This window comes from Oryctolagus cuniculus, chromosome 12 (assembly GCF_964237555.1).
Source record: "Oryctolagus cuniculus chromosome 12, mOryCun1.1, whole genome shotgun sequence".
Classification (NCBI taxonomy): Eukaryota; Metazoa; Chordata; class Mammalia; order Lagomorpha; family Leporidae; genus Oryctolagus; species Oryctolagus cuniculus.
In genome coordinates this window covers 55,971,359-55,993,550 of record NC_091443.1, presented here as the reverse complement: position 1 = coordinate 55,993,550, position 22,192 = coordinate 55,971,359, and the positions used below count along the sequence as shown (strand labels likewise).

At 41.1% G+C, this 22,192-nt stretch overlaps 1 protein-coding gene and 1 long non-coding RNA gene across 4 annotated transcripts in view; one reads left to right on the top strand and one right to left on the bottom strand.

Annotated features, from left to right (window-relative positions):
• The window catches only part of AVEN (apoptosis and caspase activation inhibitor), a 190,215-nt gene that overhangs the window by 101,923 nt on the left and 66,100 nt on the right, over positions 1-22,192 (bottom strand). The gene's annotated exons all lie outside the window — the stretch shown is intronic.
• LOC138844663 (uncharacterized) lies at positions 1,500-11,083 on the top strand. The gene is made up of 2 exons (XR_011380834.1): positions 1,500-7,053; positions 9,224-11,083. It is a non-coding gene; the product is annotated as an uncharacterized lncRNA (long non-coding RNA).

Below are 22,192 nucleotides of genomic sequence, written 5' to 3'. Positions count from 1 at the left end.
CTAAGCTCCAAGCAGACGTAGCAGATCCAAATGTCCTCCCATGGAAGGCTGTAGCGCAGAGAGGCAAGAACACCATGGCACACAAGACCATCCAAGGGCATCTGCAAAACACCCTAGCCCTGGACAAATTACTGCCTCATCTCTGGGGGAAAGCAGGCTCTGTGTTCACCAAGGAGGACCTCATTGAGGTCAGGGACGTGCTGCTGGCCAATAAGGTTCCAGCTGCCACCTGTGTTGGTACCACCATCCCATGTGAAGTCATTCTGCCAGGCCAGAATACTGCTCACAGCTTTAGGCACCACCATTAAAATCTCCAGGGGCCCCTGTGAAACCCCACGTGACAAGGGCAGGTGATAAAGACTGGGAGACGGATGGGAGCAGGCAGAGCCACCCGGCTACCATGCTGCCCATCCTCCCCTCTCCTTCAGGCTGACTACCCAGCAGGTGTTGCACAGCGGCAGCATCCAGGACCCGAAGGGCTCTGACGTCCCGAGGGAAACTGCATCCTCACTTCCCGGGGGGTGTCCTCCAGTCGCAGGTGTTTGTCTACAGACTGGTTCCTGACTGTTCCGTCAGTACCCTAGTGCCTCATCAGTGGGGACGACAGGACCGAGCACACCTTCCCATCTGCTGATCCACTGCATCTGTGGCTGCTGGCCCTGCTGTGCTGGAGCTGCAGCCACCGCTCAAAGCCAAGGAAGCACTGCGGGTGCTGAACATGCATGTGGGATTTGGTCTCTGCAACCAGTCACCGAAAAGGAACCAACTCAGCCGCACCTGCAAAAGAAATAAAACCTTCTCTCTCTTCTTTAAAAGGGTTTGGGGGGAGGGAGAGAAGGGCAGCAGGCGGGGATGGGGGGGACAGGACGGATCTCCTACAGGTGCAGAGTTACAGAGAGTATGAGGTGGCACTTTGAGAAACCTGGAAATCTGCAAGGACCCTGGTAATTAGGGTCTCCAAGTGTATGAAGTCAGTGTGCTCAACATGCCGTCTTGTCAGTGCCCCCACTGGACCCATGATTCTTAGGGGCCCAGACCTTACTTTTTGTTCTTAATCTACCACAGGATATAGCACAGTTCTAAGGCCTGGAACATAAGCTGCACATAATAAATACTTCGTGAGAACTTTCAGTGACCTCAGCTGGAACACACTCATTCCACCTCCTAGGCTATGGCTGTAAACCAGGGCTTCCTCCAGTGTGGTCCGGAGACCTCTAGTGGTTGTCGATAGCAGGAGAAGGGACAGCAAAGGGCCAGGCACCACAACACAGGTTAAGGCCCGAGTCAAGCAGGTGTGTGCTTAGATAGAGGGACAGACAAGGAAGCTTGGAAATGAAAAATTCTTCTAAAGATCTGAATTAGAAAATAAAATGCAATTATTTTACCTGAACATGAGAAATCTGAAGAAAGCAATTGTTTCCAAATAACCGACTTTAACATACAACAAATCTAGTTCACATCCCCTCATATCACAACCAGTTTTTAAGAATTTATTTTTTTATTTTTTTATTTTTATTTTTTGACAGGCAGAGTGGACAGTAAGAGAGAGAGACAGAGAAAAAGGTCTTCCTTTGCCGTTGGTTCACCCTCCAATGGCCGCCGCGGCCAGCACACCGCGCTGATCCGATGGCAGGAGCCAGGTGCTTCTCCTGGTCTCCCATGGGGTGCAGGGCCCAAGGACTTGGGCCATCCTCCACTGCACTCCCTGGCCACAGCAGAGAGCTGGCCTGGAAGAGGGGCAACCGGGACAGAATCCGGCGCCCCAACCAGGACTAGAACCCGGTGTGCCGGCGCTGCAAGGCGGAGGATTAGCCTAGTGAGCCGCGGCGCCGGCCCAGTTTTTAAGAATTTAAATGAACATCAATTGCTAGTATTTTAAAACATATTTCTATGTTAGAGACTGTAAAAAATGGAATATGCAATTTTGGAAAGATAAAAAATCTCCCTTTTCTAAATTCAAAACACGGAAGACAGGGGCCAGCCCTGTGGTATGCCTGCTGACACCAGCATCCGATATGGGTGCCGGTTCAAGTTCTAGCTGCTCCACTTCCGATCCAGCTCCCTGCTAATGTGCCTGGGAAAGCAGAAGATGGCCCAACTCCTTGGGCCCCTGCACCTACATGGGAGACCCAGAAGAAACTCCTGGCTCCTGGCCTCCACCTGGCCTAACCCCAGCCATTGCAGCCATTTGGGGAGTGAACCAGTGGATGGAAGATCTCTCTCTCTGTCTCTCCCTGTTACTCTGCCTTTCAAATAAGTAAATCAAAGCACAGAAGACAGGAAGAAGAGTGTGCCTCTATAATAAGCTCCATGTCCCTTTCTCAAAGACTGTCCACTCTCCAGGCATCTGCAGATCCACTTTAGAACAGTGGTGGTCATGCTGGAGAGACACCACTCTTTCCAAATTGCACTAGGATTCTCACACTTCAGTGATCTGTTTTCTCACTGAGGAATCTTCCTGGGATCTGGAGACACCTCACTTGGATTCACACCACAGCTCAACACCTTTCTAGCTAAGTAAGCTCAAGCAAGTTATTTCACCTCTTTGAACTTCAACTTCCTCCTTTATAAAACAGAGTAACCAACAGCCAACAGAGGTGAATGCATTGTACAGAGCAGCCAAAGGAGCTGGAGAAGTGCCTTGTAGATGGTATAGAATCGACTTCAGTACTTATTACAATTAACGTGTTACAAATTATCCAGCATGACCCAAGTAAGCCAACAAAGATTTGATGTCTTTAACAGAAAAAAAATGCAGTTTAGAAAGAGCTTTACGTGATCCTATAATATTCTCTAAAATATAACTTCTTTTCTTAGTTTATCAATTAAAAGTAAGTACATTCATTTGATATAATATTTGAAATGTCCTAAAAAATCAATGGTCAGAGAAGCAATCATTAATCACAAATGCTACTTAACTATGAACTGGAAAACATAAAGGAGGGAACTACTTTTTTTTTCTTTTTGGAAAATAATTATATTTTTGCAAAGATTCAAAACAGCTTTGAGCATATTTCTAGGTACAGACCAAGAAAGACACTTGTATGGAGATAAATCACTATCTTGTTATACATTAAGTTATTTATAAAACTGTGCAGCCTATGAAACTTGTGAAGTTGTTTGATCAACTTTATTATGGTGCAAACGGGACAGTTTAGGTTAAATATGAGAATAAATATGAGAATAAAAGGAGCTGCACAATAGGAGGTGGGAGTTGAGATATCTGAAAAGAAAATCATGCTTTGTTAAACGCAAAGAGAACATAAAAATCCATTTTCTTCTTCTTCTCATGTTTAAGGGGAAGAAAACAAGTCATCTGCCCAACCAGCTACTCAATTAGGTCTCTGAAGAGTATTATTCACATAGACATAGCCTTGTTCAAAATAGAAAGCCTACCCTAAAAAATTAAATACAGCTTTCTATTAACAAAATCCCTATCGTGGATATCAACAGCAAAATCTTGAAGAAAAACACTTCTGACAATGGCTGAGGTGCACCTATTTTTGGTTTGAACACTATAGGTCACCAATTGAGTCAGTGCTTTTCTATTAATTCAGATTGTTGCCTAGCCACTGAGAGATAATGATTTGAAATAGAGATTTGTACCCAAAATACACAATCTATTATCCTAGTTCTCTACATAGAACAAGCTAGTTCCCCATACATAACACTCTTTTACCAATCAAAATTCTCCAGAAGAATCTGCACATTTACAAAGTGCCCTTATTTACAATGACACTGCATTATAAACAACAGAAAAATTCCAGAGACAACTAGAAAAGAGAAAAGAGGCATTTTGGCTCAGCGTTTCACATTTAACTTACCAGTATATCATAGTCATAGTAACTATTTATGGAGCTTTCAACAAGTGATTGACACATGTGAAAGTAACAAATACATTTACTCTGGTTTAGCCAAATTCAAGGGACAGGTACAACCTGAGAACATAAAGTGCAACCCAAAGTTACCAAGCACTCGTGTCATAACATGACGTATGACAGGAGGCACAGCCAAGAGGGACTACCTTGGGAGGGCAGAAGTCTATAGTCCTCCCAAGAAATGAGAACCCAGTCTTTAGTAGTGGTTTTGAGCTAAGTGGGGCACAGAAAAAATGTTTGCATTTATGCTTTAATAGCCCCCCCATATTTCACTTTCCCCATTTTCATTCATGGAAGTTGAAATAAGATGGGAAAGAAATGGAGAGGGAAAGAAAATCTGAATGACAATCATTTTCAGCAGTTATTTCAGGGTCTCATACTATTGCTATTCCTGGAAAAGTTAAGTAATCAAATAATCTGCTTTATCAGAAAGTGGATGGTAGTACAAACTTTATAGGAACACAAAAAGCCACAGAGATAAACAACTTGACATTCATGAAGAAAAGTATACTACATTACAGTCGTTGGTTCTCATGAATCTAATACCCCATTTGATATATTTTTACTTCTTCATTTTAAGATCTTCAGAGAACTCTAAATCACATTCAAATGGTGAAGTGGGAGTATTGCTGAAATGTTTTCTTGTTTTGATAAAGTAAACAAGATGGTATTTTTCAGCAACAAAAGTAGAGCCAACCAAAGAACACATTTGATTGAGTTTGCCCAAAACAGGCTCCATTGCTTGATGTAGAACATTGAACTATATTATCCAGACCAAGTCAAGAAAAACCAATACAAAGCAATCAATGACCAATCTTTGACATGTGTAATTAGAATCCTTTTTGGTATGATGTGGTGTTAAGTGGGAATGGTTTAAGGAAACATTCCAGAGATAGGTTCTCTCGTATAGATATTCATATCTCAAATGTGTATAGATGAATACTATCCAAATAAGATTTTTCTCATCCAAGTCAATGTTTAAAATTCTAATGCCTAACAATTAAAATGGAATGCATGTACTTTAGACTCAGGAAGGAAGGAAGAAAATAAAACTACAGTGCAGTAGTTAAAAAGACTGCTTGGGACACCTACTTCCTATACCACAGTTCCTGAGTTCAAGTCTCAGATCCACTCCCCATTCCAGCTTCTTTTTAATGCACATCCTGGGAGGCAGCAAGTGATACGGCAATACTGGGATCCCTACCACCCACAGGGAGACCTGGATTGAGTTCTAGGCTCCTGGCTTTGGCCTGGTCCAGCCCCAGCTGTGGCAGGCATTTGGGGAGTGAACCAGCAGAAGAAATCTGTCTCTGAGTCTCTGTTTCTGCCTTTCAAATAAATAAAAGCAAATCAGTAAACTTGGGGCAAAAACCAATATGCAGTTTCTGAGACATGAGGTATTTGAAAGAAACATAGCTTCTAGACTAGACATTGTACGACCTCAAGAGCTGCTGTGTTAGGTGTGATGGTGGCACAGTGGTCATGTGAAAAAGAGTCCATACTTTTGAAACACGCAGGCTAAGGTATGAAAGGCTGAAATGAGATTTGCTTTAGAGTCATTGTTGATACTGATTAAATCTGGGTAAAGTGCTTACAGAGGTTCGTGTTTCAGAGTGAAATCGGAGAAGACCTGTATGCCTGCCTACTTCAAGAGTCTTCTATAAGTCTGAAATTTTTCATCATTTCTCACTATAAAACATCCTAGTGTCTACGTACAGTCCTAAAGGACTCAGACAAGTAAGAAAAAAAAAAGTTTTGTGACATTTAAAAAATAAAGCACAAAAATTATGACATTTACATTTTAGATCTATTTTTATACAGCTAATCAGAATTTCAACTAATTTAACAAAAAATTTTAATGAAGATCTTGTTTTAAATTTCATCTCAAACGATGATTCATGAGGCTTTATTCCAAAGCAACAGAACACACGTGCCCCAAAGATATCCAAGAGTGCCTTTCACACAAAGCAGCCTTTTCCTTCCTATAAATTTTTAAAGCTCACAACACACTCTGTCTCAAAGATTTTTTAAATTAATTCCTCGTTAGGAAAAACTATATGATGAGAAAACAAGTCAGCAAAATTGTGCATAAAATACACAGCAACCCTTACACAAATTTAAAAAAAAAAAAAAAACTGCAGCCAAAAAGATTAAAAGGGAAAAATGAAAGTAAACATTTTCCAAAAAAAAAAACTGTTGGAACCTCATACCAGCCACCTCTGTGCTAAGCTCTTTTTTTCCTCCCAAAATACGTCACATAACTGTCTGTCAAAATAACTTGCCCATGCTACCTGATCACACTCCAAAGCCTGCAGCTTTTCCTGGATTCCCCTCTCAATGACAAGCTGCTCAGAGAGCACCTATCCAAACGAGATGAGCATCTGCTCCTTCCTGCTTTCCTTGCAGGGCACACTGTGTCCATCAGGAGAAGTAATTAATGGGTTTATTATGTAGGAAAGCGTCATCCCATCAGTTTGCTGTCTGGTTTGAATAGCTCCTATCAGCTCTTCATTCATGCCAAGTATGCTCACTGTCCGGAGATATGATAAAGCCGTACCTCCTCTTGGATTTTTCCCTCACTATTCACAAAACAGTGCACAAGAACTATGTGTTACAGAAGCCCAAGGAGGACGGAAGAAGAAATTCTTTCATCTTCTCTGCAGAAAGGAAACTAATAGACTGAAAAGTTGATAAAGAGAAAAGCAAATAAGGAATGCAAGAGCGTGCAAGAGAACACCCATGCTCCCAGCGCAGGTAATTGTTCTAAAGCAACTCGATTTGGGATTGTGTGTGATTCTGAAATATGGACAAGCACAACTTTTCCAGAGGGCAGACCGTTTGCAGAAACAACCTGGACTTCTCATTGATGAAACATTCAATGAATTTTTAATAAGTTCTGAACATTCAAATTGTCTGTGGTCAGATCAACTGCTGTTATCAGGCAAAGGCAAAATTCACTCTCCTTTGTCTAACATCCTATTCAAATGGAGTCTTCATCAATCGCATGCTGTCCTAACTAATGCAACAGGATTATCAAGAATACAGACAGAGGCACTGCAAGAATAAAACACGCTAGTCAGAGAACACACGAAAGCAGAGAAGGCTTTACAGGTATCGAAGCTTACTATTTCCAGCCAGAGTTCAAATCACTGAGCTTCAAACAGACCACTGCCAGGTAAGATTTAATTTTATCACGTTAATTTATATCTTGATGACTGAAAGTAAATCTGCTGATGCTGTGGGTGGCCAGTAGATTTGAATTTCATGCAATCCTCTCGTAGGCTTTATGCAGATTTAACCCTTCTGAGGTAAACACTTGTTTTTACTTATGCTAAACAGAATGACTCATTCATAACCAGATCAACCCCGTGCATTTTTTCCATTGGATTTTTCCCATCTTTGTCTTCATTTTGTAAAATCTTTATTGTTTTAATTAATAGGTTGAGAAAAAAAGCATGATGACATCCCAAAGTAGTGCAAAAGCCTTTTGCAGACGCTATGCACCAAACAAATTCAAATAAACTTTATTTCCCAGGGCACTTGATAGAAAAAAACTGATAGACACTTTTAATATTTCTATTAATGCAAAAGACCAAAGCTCTGTGGCTGATTTTTATGACTGGGGGGAAAGCTATGATGTCATACTCATTCACCCTAAAGACAACAATCTCTAGTAAACTAAGGTATATCAGCCCAGAACGGGGCTAATTTCTCTAATGATACCACAGCAGATTAAATGATGACATTCTTCTGACTTAACAGAATAAAAAGGTGTCTGGTGCCTTAAAACCTCAAAAGTTTGAACTCACATTAATGGTCCAAACTATAAATTCCAAAGAGCCACCGAAGCCATCGGAGAATTCTAAAGGGTACGGTGCCTTTTAGAAACTGCCTGGACATCTCCCCAGAGCATGTCTTCCAGAGACTACCTTGTGTAAAAACAGAACTGTCAAACCTCCTTCACCTGGTATTTCACCTCCCTACGTAGATTTTTAGCAAAAATTCAACCATATAAATTCAATAAGTTGGGTTGAAAGCTTAATCCTATCATAAAGAAACTCTACAAAAAATAATCGTACTTCCATTGCCTAAGAGAGGAGACCATGGGAAAAACAGTAAAAGCAAACTGACATCCTGATAATAAAAGGTATCTGAAGTAATTATGCTATCCTTGTTTAAAGAACAGTCCAACTTGAAATTCTTCTCTTCCGTCATTGAAGGCATTTCTTTTTTCAAGTTTTAATTAGGAGGGTGAATTACGTGATCCCTCCACTCTTTTCAAGGCAGGCTATAAATAACCTTAAGTATCATAAATCTTTTGCCTCTGAAGTCATTATAGAAACTCACCTGTCATTTTCCAGTATCAGTGAAAACAGCAACTTAAAAAACAAGCAGTAACTATATAAAATATCAACTTATTTTAAAGAAAGATATTTAGGAACATCAAAATATTTCATTTGTATATCAGCCATGACTAAAAATTTGTTTTGTGTGTGTGTGTGTGTGTATTTTGCCTTGAGACTTTTGAACCCTTAAAGGTTCTTTTCCTCTATTTTCTTTTTTTTTTTCTCCATTTTCTTTATTTCCTCCTTATTATATAAACATGCTTCAAAATAAGTGCATATTTTAAGTGAAAAATATTAACCAATATTTCAAATAATAATTAAATATTTTTAAATTAACTTGGGCAAAAATCTGAGATATACCATGCTTCCAGTAAATATAATTAAAAGGATATAAAGTAATTTTCTGAAATATTCAGAATTTCATTCATTCACTATAATGTAAACACATCCCATTGTCTGGGGCTTGGCTTCTAGGACAATCCCCTGAAGATGAGTGGGCAAATGGACCCCAACCCCACCCCTTAGCTCCTGGCAGTCCCAGTCCCAGTGAATCTCTACTTTCTTTTCTGTTGAAATCAATCTTTTTCTCTGTAACTCATTCTGGTCATTGATTATTCATGTTTCAACAACAGCTTTCATAAAATACAGCAATTTGGAATAAACTACATTTTCTTCATTTTGGTGAAAAACAAAAAACATTAGCTGGTTTTTAAACACACTATTTATTAAAAATGCCATGCCAAAAAACTGAAAGTTGCTTCAGCATTTCAAGGATACCAATGGATAAGGAATGTCATGCATGTACCTGAAGACGTGGTTTATTTATAGGAGATTTCCTCCTAGTGTGAACAGATGTAACAGAGATTTTGAACATTCAAGAAAAGTATTCAATGACTGCCTAATTGTTTCTGTAACTCGGAATATATTTTATTCACTCATGTTATATAGAATTATACTTTCAAATCAATTTAACCATGTTATTACTGGTTTCTTTCACAGAATTGGAGCAAATATTTTGGCTACCATATCCTTATAATGATATGAGTATCACAGATTCTGGTCATTGTGAATCATCCAAAAGCTACAAGCTTTTTATTTAAACCATGAGAAAATAAAAATAGGCATATCGGTCATAATAAAGCACATCCATTTAGGGTCTACTGACACATCAATCTTTGTCATTTTTATCTGAAATAAGCGACATAACTTTATAAATATACCTAAAATTCACTTTTCTGTAGTAACATATAAAGGAACTGGCACTACATATTATTCTTAAATGCATTAAATGTTTATTTCGCTATACCTGCATTATTATAACTTTTAAATTTTCATTTAAAATTTATGAAAAAAATTCTAGTATAACAGTAAAGTGTTTCCAGCTTAAGTCAACAGAGTATTTCAATGAGCCAATATATTTGCTCCTCATTATGGTTTTCCTTATGAAGTGATCAAATCTGAATGAGGAAGACTGATCTCTCTGGCTTGTTCCTGTTGTGAGATCCTTTGCTTCATGCCATCACAATCTGTGACCAGGGAGGGGGCTCTGATTACCAAGCAGAGGAGTCTATCCCGTCAGTGAGAACTTGCTGCAAGAGATGTGAGCGCTCCCATTTCAAGTCCTACACCAAGCCACGAAAGAGATGCATGACAGGAACTGATTTAGACAGAGGCTTTCACTGCGTTTGTCACTTTTCCAGCATCAATTATTAAAGATAAAAGTACCAGCTCACAGTTTACTTCACTAATAATTTGCAAGCGGGAGCAAACATCATGTTAGCTGAATTCACACATGATGATAAAATGGCAAGGGGAAATTACTGGCAAGCGAGCAGACAGCGATGGGAGAGGAATGTTGAGAACTGGAACAGATGCAAAAGTTCACCTTGGTTCAAATCAGAAATACAGATTCTTCTCTGGAGACTAAGTTCAGAAAAATCACCACAAGCCCTTGAATGAGGAAGACAGTCTCTGAACGAGGTTCCCAAGTATAGATTATGAACTACTCCCATGACTTCCTCTCAAGTCATAACACAGATTAATTAGCACATGACAGACGGCAGTATTGTAACATGAGGGCGGAGATGGGCTGGTTACCACCCTTCTAAGAAAACTTGAATGGGGGAGGGGGGGTATCTTTAATTAATGAAACCACTGTGTTCTATGAAAGTCTCCAATAAAATTTTGCAAAAATAAATTGGGAATTAGGGCTCAAACAGAAAACAAAAACTCAAATCTCCTGTTACAAACACATACTGATCTACAGACCATCTCGCCTCTGTTTATAATCTTTGTTTGCTTCTGTAACAGCCCAGGGACAAAGCAGATCAACTAATCGTTCCACACTGAACACAGTGTGGCAGTTGATCCTTTGATTGGTAGCAATAATCCCCATTTAAAATATCAATCATTTGTGACTTGGCCTGCTAGAGCCTATATTAAGATTATCTGTGGAAAAAAAATAGTAACAATTCCATACACAATTACAAAACCAAGCTGGAATCGTGTTGTCTACAGCTATAGTTTGCTTGAAACAGTAGTGGGTTAGAAAATTCTGAAAGCATTTATCCAGTTCTACATCCTGGTTACTGATAACCACTGTGTTATTCAATTGCTGTTTGAAGATCCTGACATTCTCCATTTTTCACATGGTGCTGGAGATGTTATTAAACAGAAATTCAGACCACCCAGAAAACATTACCATTTCCACAATCTCTTTGTTTGATGTCACGTTATTATCATCAGAATATATGAGCAATCCTATTTACTGATTATCACTATAGAAATGTATCTTTGAATAATGTGCTCTTGAGTAGAAACAGTCCCCAGCTGTTATCCCAATAAAAATCTTCAACTGTCTATAGACTTTTCCTGATACTATAATCTAGATATGCTGGTTGGTACATAATCCAAATCTATCAGGCTTCACACATAAAAGGGTGCTATGATAATATTTAATCTTCCATCAGCTGCCTATCTTCATTCATGAGTGTTTCAAGGACAAAGTCCCCTGCATGCAGGAATTTCTGGTAACTCAGAGTAATACCTACAGAAGAACTTTTTTTTTTTTTTTTTTTTTGACAGAGTGGACAGTGAGAGAGAGACAGAGAGAAAGGTCTTCCTTTTGCCGTTGGTTCACCCTCCAATGGCCGCTCTGGCGGCGCGCGGCGGCCGGCGCACCGCGTCGATCCAAAGCCAGGAGCCAGGTGCTTCTCCTGGTCTCCCATGGGGTGCAGGGCCTAAGGACTTGGGCCATCCTCCACTGCACTCCCGGGCCACAGCAGAGAGCTGGCCTGGAAGAGGAGCCCCAACCGGGACTAGAACCCGGGGTGCCGGCGCCGCAGGCGGAAGATTAACCTAGTAAGCCGTGGCACCAGCCAAGAAGAACTTTTTGTAACTAGCAATTTCCATAGCACTTTGATAATACCTCTTTTATAACATCTTGTTGGGTCTATATGTCTACCAGCCTCGTAAACTCTGCATTTCTCATGGGTGACAGCTTCAAGAATAAACACCATTTCTCATTTGTCTATTCCTAAGGAAAGATGGAAATTAGTTAGCAGATGCATTAAATGAATGGGAAAATGCATCCTAATGCATTATCAAGTACAATTTCAAGTGTAGAAAAATATCAACTCCAAAATATACCTCAGCTTCACTTCACTGGTAATGAGCAATACATCAACCAGAGAAAAGTCTCATTTTTAGGAGCAGTCATACTGAAATAATACATATAAAGAGATCATATCTGTTAAGAATATTATATGATGAGGTGTGCGAATACTAGATAGCAAATTTATCTCTTACACTTTGCTGTATTTGATAGGTGGAAATCGTATTTACCATAGTATGGTGAGACATAGAGCCTCATTAATAGTCCAAAAGCATCTAATTTGGTTTAGCTATTTAAAAGTCATTACAGGAGAATCTGGACAAATGTTTTTGCAAACGAAATTGAAGAAATACTGCAATCAGCTTCCACTCAAAGATGAGAATAAGAGTGACACACTTAAAAATCGTACATTTATGCTATATTATTCTATTACTCTCCCCAATTAACCTATGCAAAATTCTAAGTCAAATCTCTTAAGAGTCATTAGATACTCAGGTTTTTGGTATGTTAAAACTATGCCAGCAATGGTGATCTCTCTAACAGTAGGGACAGAAGCTAAAGGCTGTGCTGTGGCTCTTCCTCTATAAAGAAATTTAAGGTAAGCAGAGTGTTACAGTAGGCCTGCTAGAATTCATCAACACATATGTTGGGGTAAAATCAGCTACAGCCTAGGGACACTCAGGGTAAATGGACAAATGCACTCAGAAATTCTCACAGAAATCTGTCATTTGAGATTGGTAAAACTCAAGATTTTCAGCATTCACACCCTATCATTTTTAGGCAGTGTTACAGTTTTTCAAACAAGATCTTAGATAAAAAGCAAATCTGCCTGCTGAACTGAGCTAGGAGGCTATGGAGTCCACAGGTCCCCTACACGCTCCTCTCCCCTACACTCACTGGACACCTCACAATGTCTAACTGCTGTACCTGTCCTGCCATCTAGAGGATGCACAAAGGTCTTTTCCTCCACTTTTTAAAAAGATACATTTATTTGAAGAGAAGAGAGAGAATCTACTGTCCAACAGCTCACTCCCAAATGGCCAAATAGCCAGTGACAGGCCACGCTGAAGCCAGAATCCAGCAACTCCACCTGGGTCTCTCACATGGATGGCCGGGGCCATCACCTGTTGCTTCCCAGGCACATTAGCAGGAAGTTGGACTGGAAGCAGAGCAGTGGGAACTGGAACCAGCAGCCTGACGTGAGATGCTCACATCACAAGCTGCAGCTTAACCCATTGTGCCAGAATGCCAGCCCCTCTTCTCCATTTTAATACACATTTTTGATTCCATATAAAAATGCCAAATACTCTAATCTCAAATAACTGGTATGAATTTTTACAAGCAATAGCATTTTCTAGCCCAAAGGGATGCAGGTTGCAAAAAATCATTGCCAACACATGTGGAATTCTACTCAATTACTCTGTTGCTTCAACAGCAATCCAGCAACCAAGACCTAGGATTTAAATAAATTACAAGCTGATTTAAAAAGAAGGACTAAACATCTGTAATTTGGGTTGGAATATGCCAGAAGTAACTAAAATGAACCAGAACTCAGAAAATTATATCATTTGCAATCAGGAAGTAATGCATAAAATAAAGCAGTGGGACTGCATCATAACAGGACTTAGCATTCAGTATGAGAAATCAACAGAATTTAGCTGGTGGAAAAACCAACAGGTGTTTCCTTTCTGATATTATTTCACCCAGCAATGCTGCATCAAACATTTTAGTTGTCTTTACAAATCCAGCTTTGAGGACTCTGCCCTTTACTTGACATTGAGAATGAGCTCTACCTCAAGAATTTATATTTGAGCCTCTATATACAGCTCAACACTATACCCAACTGGAGTAAAGATCAAACCAATCAAACCAACTTTTAAAAAGAGGAAATGTGGGGCCGGCGCTGTGGCACACTGGTTAAAGCCCTGGCCTGAAGCGCCGGCATCCCATATGGGCGCTGGTTCTAGTCCCAGCTGCTTCCTTTCCAATCCAGCTCTCTGCTATGGTCCAGGAAAGCAGCAGAAGATGGCCCAAGTCCAGGAGAGTTACAGAGAGAGGTAGAGACAGAGAAAGAGGTCTTCCAAAATCCGCTGGTTCACCCCCCAGATGGCCGCAACGGCCGGAGCTGCACCGATCCAACGCCACGAGCCAGGAGCTTCTTACAGGTCTCCCATGCAGGTGCAGGGGCCCAAGGACTTGGGCCATCTTCTACTGCTTTCCTAGACCATGGCAGAGAGCTGGACCGGAAGAGGAGCAGCCAGGACTAGAACCGGTGCCCATATGGGATGCTGGCGCTTCAGGCCAGGGCTTTAACCCGCTGTGCCACAGCACTAGCAGGGCCCTAGGATATATTCTTGAGATTTTATTTAAGTATTTTACTATAAACTATTTCTAACACCCATGTCAGTGTACTTTAAAAACTCACAGAAAATAGAATTCAAGCAAATTTGAGCAAACATTTTGAAATCCATGCATTGATTTCTAATAATGCGTTTTCCACAAACTTTTCCAAGTACTCTGATAATTAACTAACCAGCTTTAACAGATATCAATTTTGTCATTCTATTAAGTTTCTTAAGATTTATTTCTAATACTTGAAAGCTTTTAGGCCATCATCTGCTGCCTCCTAGATGCATCAGCAGGAAGCTGGATTGGAAGCAGAGTAGCCAGACCCTCCAATATGCCATGCGGGCAAGCAGTGGCTTAACCTGCTGTGGCCCACCCCTAAATGGAGATTTTTTCCTTCCTAGCTCCTTGGTACCATCTAGAGCCAAAAGTTTTTTCTATACAGGATCATAATATTGCTATAAGTAATTCATGCCATTGTGACCATGAGTTTCAGCATCTCTTTTTTTGTAAAAGAAGTAATTGTTGGGAACTGGTTTCCCTCCCAAGGGACCTTGGATCTTGCAATGCTGATAATTTTACTTCTACCCAGGGTGTTGTTATAGCCCAGGGAGTTGACCCACAAGGTGGGAGAAAAGGGTAAGGAAAAACAAAGTAGCCTATGACTCTGCTGTCTGGGACACTGGTTTCAAAAGTTCACCTAGACATCAGAGAGGAAAGGTACACTAACAAATAGCTCTATGGCCTTAAGTTAAACCCCAAGTTTATGAGCCTTGGTTTCCCCATCTGAAAAGTCAAAGATTTAGCCCAAGTGCTACTAATTGTCTTCAGTATGAACACTCTACAGCACTTCTGAAGAATGACAAAAAAGATTAACTGTTCCTAACATACCAACATCACTCGATTAAGAGTGGTCAGTATGACACCCTCAGGAACTATCAAAGACATATGCAGAGAAGCAAGGAACCTTCAGTACCCAGAAAGAGGCAACTTGTATGTGGCTGTTCATTTTTCTTCTACCAGCTGTTGGTTATTAGAGTAGCAAGAGCGATCCAAGACATCTAAGATTGGTCTTAGAGGACTGTTCATGTGAACACTAGCTCTCTCTGCCTATGAATTCAGTGTGTAATGACAGGTCTTAATTCTCTATTCTCTGGGTTTCAATATTAAAAAAAAAAAAAAGATCAACTTACTTTTCTACTACGATTTTCAATTTTAAAGGAAAAAAAAAAAAAACCATAAAGGCAACAGGGGAGAAGTTTCAAAACAGCCTGGTTCAATCAGTGTGGGGTTTGGTTTTGTTTTGTAAATGGCCCCAAAGTAAACTAGTCTGACTCACAGCAGCCAGGCACGGCAGAGCTGAGGTACAAGGAAATCAGACATGTAGAGCTGAAGTTACATTATTCTAAAATTATAGGAGGCATAGCAAATTCTTATTTAGGAATTACGCCAGATAGCAGACAGACATGTGCATTCCCACATGGGTTACATTTAATAATCTTTTGTTAGCAGCACACCTTTCCAGAATCATCACCCTGGGAATGTCTAAACTTGACAAGACCTCTCTGAGACAGCCTGCTCGAAAACAGGTTCACCTGATCCGTTCCGAGCACGGTCCCATAAATGAGCACACCAGACACACTGCCTGCCTCCTGGGCAACACTCGTGTGGGTGGCTCCAGTTACAGGCTGACGGTCACACATCCCGGTCACACACCCCCGTAAGCACAAACTGTGACTATTAAACATATACAGATGGATGCCCTGAGAGGCGCCAAAGCATAAATGAGTTTTTAAAAGCCTTGGGTGCTATAATCAGTAGTCACATACGAAAATAGGAAAGAAAAGGAAGTGACAGAGAAAGAGGCGAGGTCTAAAATAACTTCGCCCCAGAACTCAGCCCATTTATCATTGTCTACACACAGAGAAAGGCCAAATTACCCCCTATTCCAGGCAGGGGTACAGGAAAATACCTTAATTCCCCGAATTCCATTTATATCACTTGCAAGTGAATCATCAAGAAAATCACTAACTTATAATAGCATTCTGATTCCAAAACTATAGTTCTCATAAGGGCTAAATCTAACTTACTCTAAAAATGGTATCACTAGAGCCTCCAACCAAAATGCAAAGATTAACCTAGGACTCAGTTTGCAAATCAATACTCTCACTTTAAAATAAGGATTATCAGGACAGACATTTGGCCTAGCAGTTAGGATGCTGTAGGTTAAGACACTCACATCCCCTTTCTGGATGGCTGGGTTGGAGTTCCAACTTCCTGCTGATGCAGGCCTTGGGAGGCAGCAATGATGACTCAAGTAGCTGGGTGCCTGTCACTAGTGTGGAAGCTGGACTGAGCTCCCAGCTTCACTCCAGCCCCGTCCTGGGTGCTGCAGCTGAGGAGTGAGCAAGCAGATGGGAGCCCTCTCCCCATCACTCTGCCCTTCAAGTAACCTGAAGTTTAAAATAAGGATCATCAAATGGGGGGAAAAATGCCATGGTTTACGGAGGTCACACTGAAATTACAGACAAATCTGCAATCACAACTTCTACTAAACCCCCTCCAACTTTTGGCAGCAGCCCTGCTACATTCTCAAACCTGTGGGCAGAAGACACCAGAATAAGAGACCCAAAGGTGATATGAAAAATACTAACACAGATGGCTTATCCATGTCCTAAAAAATATCAACCAGAAAATTTCACCTAACTTTCAACATACACAGCTTATAACCCAATTATCTTCTTGCTTGAGTTAACAATTATCAGCAGTCAAGAAAAACCTCATTTCCCTGTTACAGCTCCTGAGTGTCTCTGCAATAACAAGTCAGCAGTTGAAAAAAAGCTATATTTCTTTATGTTTTATTTATTTGAAAGGCAGAGTTACAGGGAGAGGGAGGTACAGGGACAAAGAGAGAAAGATTACATCCACTGGCTGCAACAGCTGGGGCTGGACCAAGCTGAGCCTGAGGTCTCCCAGATGGATGGCAGAGGCCATCTTATCTTTTAATTCCATTTTCCATGAACTTCCCAAAGTACCCTTGTATAAATGCTTCTACTCTTCAAAAAATTCACACAAGAATGGAATTCACCATTTTTAATATAGGTAACTCTGCAATAAAATATAAACAAAAAGATCAAGTATTTAGTCACTGTAGCTTGGCCTCTTGTCTGAGGAAATTTGGGCCTCATTCTGAGAGAATCAGTTCCCCTGCACCTCCCAGGAAACAGAATACTTGCTTGGCCTCAAAAATATTGCCCCCAAGTTCCAGCACATCAGCATAAACCTACAATCCTTGAGATTCATCCTTCAGTAAGTGAAGCTTAACTCCGATCCCTTTCTGTACTACCGTCATAAGTCCTGTTGATAGCTTGTGTCCACTGAAAGGACGCAACAAGAAAGGCACATCAGCTCAGCAGTATTCTCCCCTAAAATCCATAACCTCACTCTGACATGGGGGAAAGAAATTAGGTAAACCCTAACTGGGGGACTTTCCAGAATATATCTGAACACTCTTCTTCAAATGGATCAAGTTCAGAAAAGACTGAGAAATTCACAAACTTAGAGACTAGGGAGACATGAATACATGAAACGTGGTACCATGAGTTGGGAGACAGAAAGGGCTACAGCGGGAAAAACTGGGGAAATTCAAATAAAGTCTGTCCTGTACCAATGTTAATTTCATTGTCAGCATTACAGGAGCTGGGTACAGGGTACACAGAACTCTCTGTACTGTCTGTAACTCTTCTAAAAAGTCTAGAGAATGAAAAAATAAAACATTTTTTAAAAGATTTATTTATTGAAAGGCAGAGTTAGGAGAGAGACAGAGAGAGAGACAGACAGATGAGAGATCAATCTTCCATGCCCTAGTGCACCCCTAAATGGCCACAACAGCCAGGACTGGGCAAGACCACACCCAGGAGCTTCATCCAGGTCTCCCACACAGTTTGAAGTGTCAAAGTACTTGGGCCAGCTTCCTCTGCTTTCCCAGGTGCATTAGTAGGGAGCTGGATCAGAGCAGCCAGGACACAAATCAGCACCCATATGGGATGCCAGCATCACAGGCAGCAGCTTAACCCTCTATGCCACAACACTGGTCCCAAAATAAAACATTTTAAAACTTAAATGGGCCTCAACATCAGTTGGTTTTAATCTACATAAAAGATATTCTGGGGGGCTGCTGCTGTGGGTTAAGCTGCTGTCTGCCGTGCCGGCTTCCCATATGGGCACCAGTTTGAGTCTTAGCTGCTCCACTTCTGATCCAGTTCCCTGATAATGCACTTGGGAAAACAGCAGAGGATGCTCCAAGTGTTTGGGCCTCTGCACCCACATGGGAGACCCAGAAGAAGCTCCTGGCCCTGGCCTGGCCCAGTCCCAGCCATTGCAGTCATTTGGGGAGGGAACCAGTGGATAGAAGATCACTGTCTGTCTCTCTCTGTCTCTCTCTCTCTGTAATTCTGACTTACAAATAAATTTTTAAAAAAAATCTGAAAACTCAACCATTTTCCCCATTTGTTAGAATAGATTTGTGCTACACTACAAAGTGAGATGGTTTCACTATCTTCTTAGGACTTCAGGTTTTGAAAAGGGTACAAACTATGATAGCAAACATATGGTCCTTTAACACAGTAAAATATATCCAATAACTAAAATAAGTTATTCATTCATTCACAAAGCTTCACAGATGTGGACCATGAACTATACCATACACTAATGATTAAAAAAAAAAAACATGCTGTCAGTCAACACACTAATTGTGGGGAGCAACTCGGACTAGACTAAGTTACTGGAATTAAGACTTATTCTATGCATCTGCTCTCCCACAATATGGCGCTGGGGGAGGAGAAAACAGCTTCTACGCAGCTGCCTCCAGTTCAACCAATAAACTGTAGGACCTACTCCTGATTGGAGGAGAGCAGCGTACTCGGCGTGTGGGCAGCCGAGTTAGGATTGGCGGAGGAGGACTATAAAGGAGGAGAGAGACGGCATGCACCAGGAACATCTAAGGGGAACACCTGTGCAGCCCCCGAGAGAGCCGGCCGGCGGTGTGCCGCTCCCCTGCGGAAGTGGGGAATGTGGCAGGGGGAACTGCCCTTCCACGGAGGTGGAAGGGACGGCAGCCAACCCGGGGAGAACCAGCAGCAAACCCGGGGAGGGCCGAGCAGACAAAAGAACAGCGCAGGGTCCTGTGTCGTTCCTCCACGAAGAGGGGGAGCGACAACTAATTAGTATTATCAGTTCAAAAACAAAGGATTCAGAAGAACCTCTCTGACCATCACCAAACTGAACAGGTACCCTCCCTTGGGTATCCCATAGCATTGTATGTCTGCCATATTGAACTTTACTGATGGTTTCATCATATGTCTCACACCTCATACCAATACCGGCTAAAAACTACACTCTGAGACTTCACCTTCTGCGTAAGCTTGGACGTTAGTCTCTTACTGTTTTGAGGCAACTTACAAGCTTAGCTTAGGCAACTCACAAGCTTGATCTTGCCTGGGAAAGACTATCTCATCTTTCAGGGTTGCTTGCTGGAAACCCAGAGAAATTCTTGGGACATTGGGACACAGAACACTTGGGACGGCCTTGCACTCCTGACACACCCAGGAAGAACATGTCAGAATGCTCAGGGCCCACGGAAGACCAGCTTCCCCAACAACATTCTTAATGGCTGCTACACACTCCTGCTTTTTTTGTAACCTTAGCACCTAGCATGATCCATGACACGCTGGCTCCTTAAGTGTTTTTATTAAATGAGTAACTACAAGCTAGAAATCCTGAGTCAGAAATAGTGCCCTCAATATTATGACCAGATACTTAGTTACTTAATCTTAGTTTTTTAAAGATTTATTTATTTGAAATGCAGAGTCAGAGAGAGAGGAAGAGACAGAGATCTCCATCTGCTGGTTCACTCCCCAAATGGCCCCAATAACTAGGGCTGAGCCAGATCGTAGCCAGAAGCCATGAGCTTCTCCTGGGTCTCCCACATGGGTGCTGGGGTTCATCCTCTGCTGCTTTCCCAGGTGCATTATCAGGGAGCTGGATCAGAAGTAGAGCAGCCAGGATTCAAACCAGCATTCATATGGGATCCCATCATCCATCACAGGTGGTGACTCTACCCGCTACACCACGGCACCAGCCTAGTCCTCCATCTCTCTAAGCCTTGCTAATTTCTAGGAAATGTTCAATAACAGAAGCTGAGGAACAGTTTGTACTTTTTTCCTCTTATACTATTTGCTGAGCTCTTTACTTAGTTTAGGGTTAATCTTATGTGTATAAAGTTAACTGAAAACAGATCTTAGTAAAAAATAAGAACGGGAATAGGAGAGGGAGAGGGAGAGGCAGGAGGAGGAAGTGCGGGAGTGCAGATGAGAAGAATCACTATGATCCTAAATTTGTATTTATGAAATGCATGAAGTGTAGATACCTTAAATAAAAGGTTTCTGAGAAAAAAAATTTAAAAAGCTGAAGAGACATTTAATGAAATAATTTTCTCTAAGGATTCTTCTCTCCCAAAAACTAGAAGTTTCTATATCTTTTTAAAAAAATATTTATTTATTTATTTATTTGAAAGGTAGAGTTGCAGAGAGGCAGAGGCAGAGAGAGATCTTCCATCCGCTGGTTCACTCCCCAAATGGCTGCAAAAGCTGGAGCTGCACCAATCCAAAGCCAGGAGCTTCTTCCGGGTCTCCCACATGGGTGCAGGGGCCCAAGGACCTGGGCCATCTTCGGCTATCACAGGCCACAGCAGAGAGCTAGATAGAGGGTAGAGCAGCCGGGACTCAAACCACAGGCAGAGGATGAACCCACTGCACCACGGCGCCAATCCCAACAGGCATTTTCATAACCACAGCATCTACCATGATCCATGACACACTGGCTCACTGACTGAATCTCTTTACTCACTATTGGTCTCTTCAAACATCCAGTTTCTTCATGATTCAGACTTGGTAAGATACAAATTTCCAGGAATTTATCCACCATTTTCTGGGTTGTCCAACTTATTGGCATATAATTGTTCACAGTGTCTCCTACGAACTTTTGTATCTCCTTATTATCAGTTGTAAAGTTTCCTCTTGCATTTCTGATTTGAATCATTTTTTCTTAGTCTAGTAAAGGATTTATCCATTTTGTTATATTTCTGAAAACCAACTCTAAGTTTCATTGATGTTTTCTATTGTTCTATTCTCTATTTCTGCTCTAATCTTTGTTGTTTCCTTCCTTATGTGAACTTTGGGCTTAATTCGTTCTTTTTCTAGTTCCTTGAGGTATACTGTTAAGTTGTTTGAGATCCTGTTGATGTAGTAATTATTGCTATAATCTTCCATCTTGGAACTACATTTGCTGCATACCGTTTTCATACATTGTATTTCCATTTCATTTGTCTCAAGGTAGTTTCTTAGTTTCAACATGTATACATATTATGAAATTTATCCTACTACCTTAGATTAGGATGTAATGAAATAGAAAAACTGTCCGCCCACAGAATAACTATTGGCAACAACAACTGTATATCTCAAAATAGCTAGTAGAGAAGATTTCTTTAATAATCCCAAAGAAATAATAAATACCTAAGGTGACAGATATGACAGGTGTCCTAATCTGATCATTGCTTAGTATACACGTGTGCTAAAAGGTTGGGCTGTTTCCCATAAAAATATACAATAACTGTATTTCACCCACAACATGCTTTTAAGTACCTGAGTAACACACCTTACGTGGGTAAGAGCCTGAACTTGGCATATGTTCAGGAAGTGGGGGCACTTGTTATCACCATCAGCTGATCAGCTTAAGCTCACCCGCTGCCAGGGCCCAGTCACACACACGTATCCCTTTGTTTGTTAAACACAACTTTTGTAAACACTGGATACACTCCCATACTACAACTGAGTAAAATGCTATAAAACTATTGCAAGGTTAAAGAGGCTAGGAGAAAAGTATCGTAGGGCTGAAAAAACTCCGCGAAAATTCACCTTGCCTATCCCTCTACAGCTGCAGAGACTGAAACA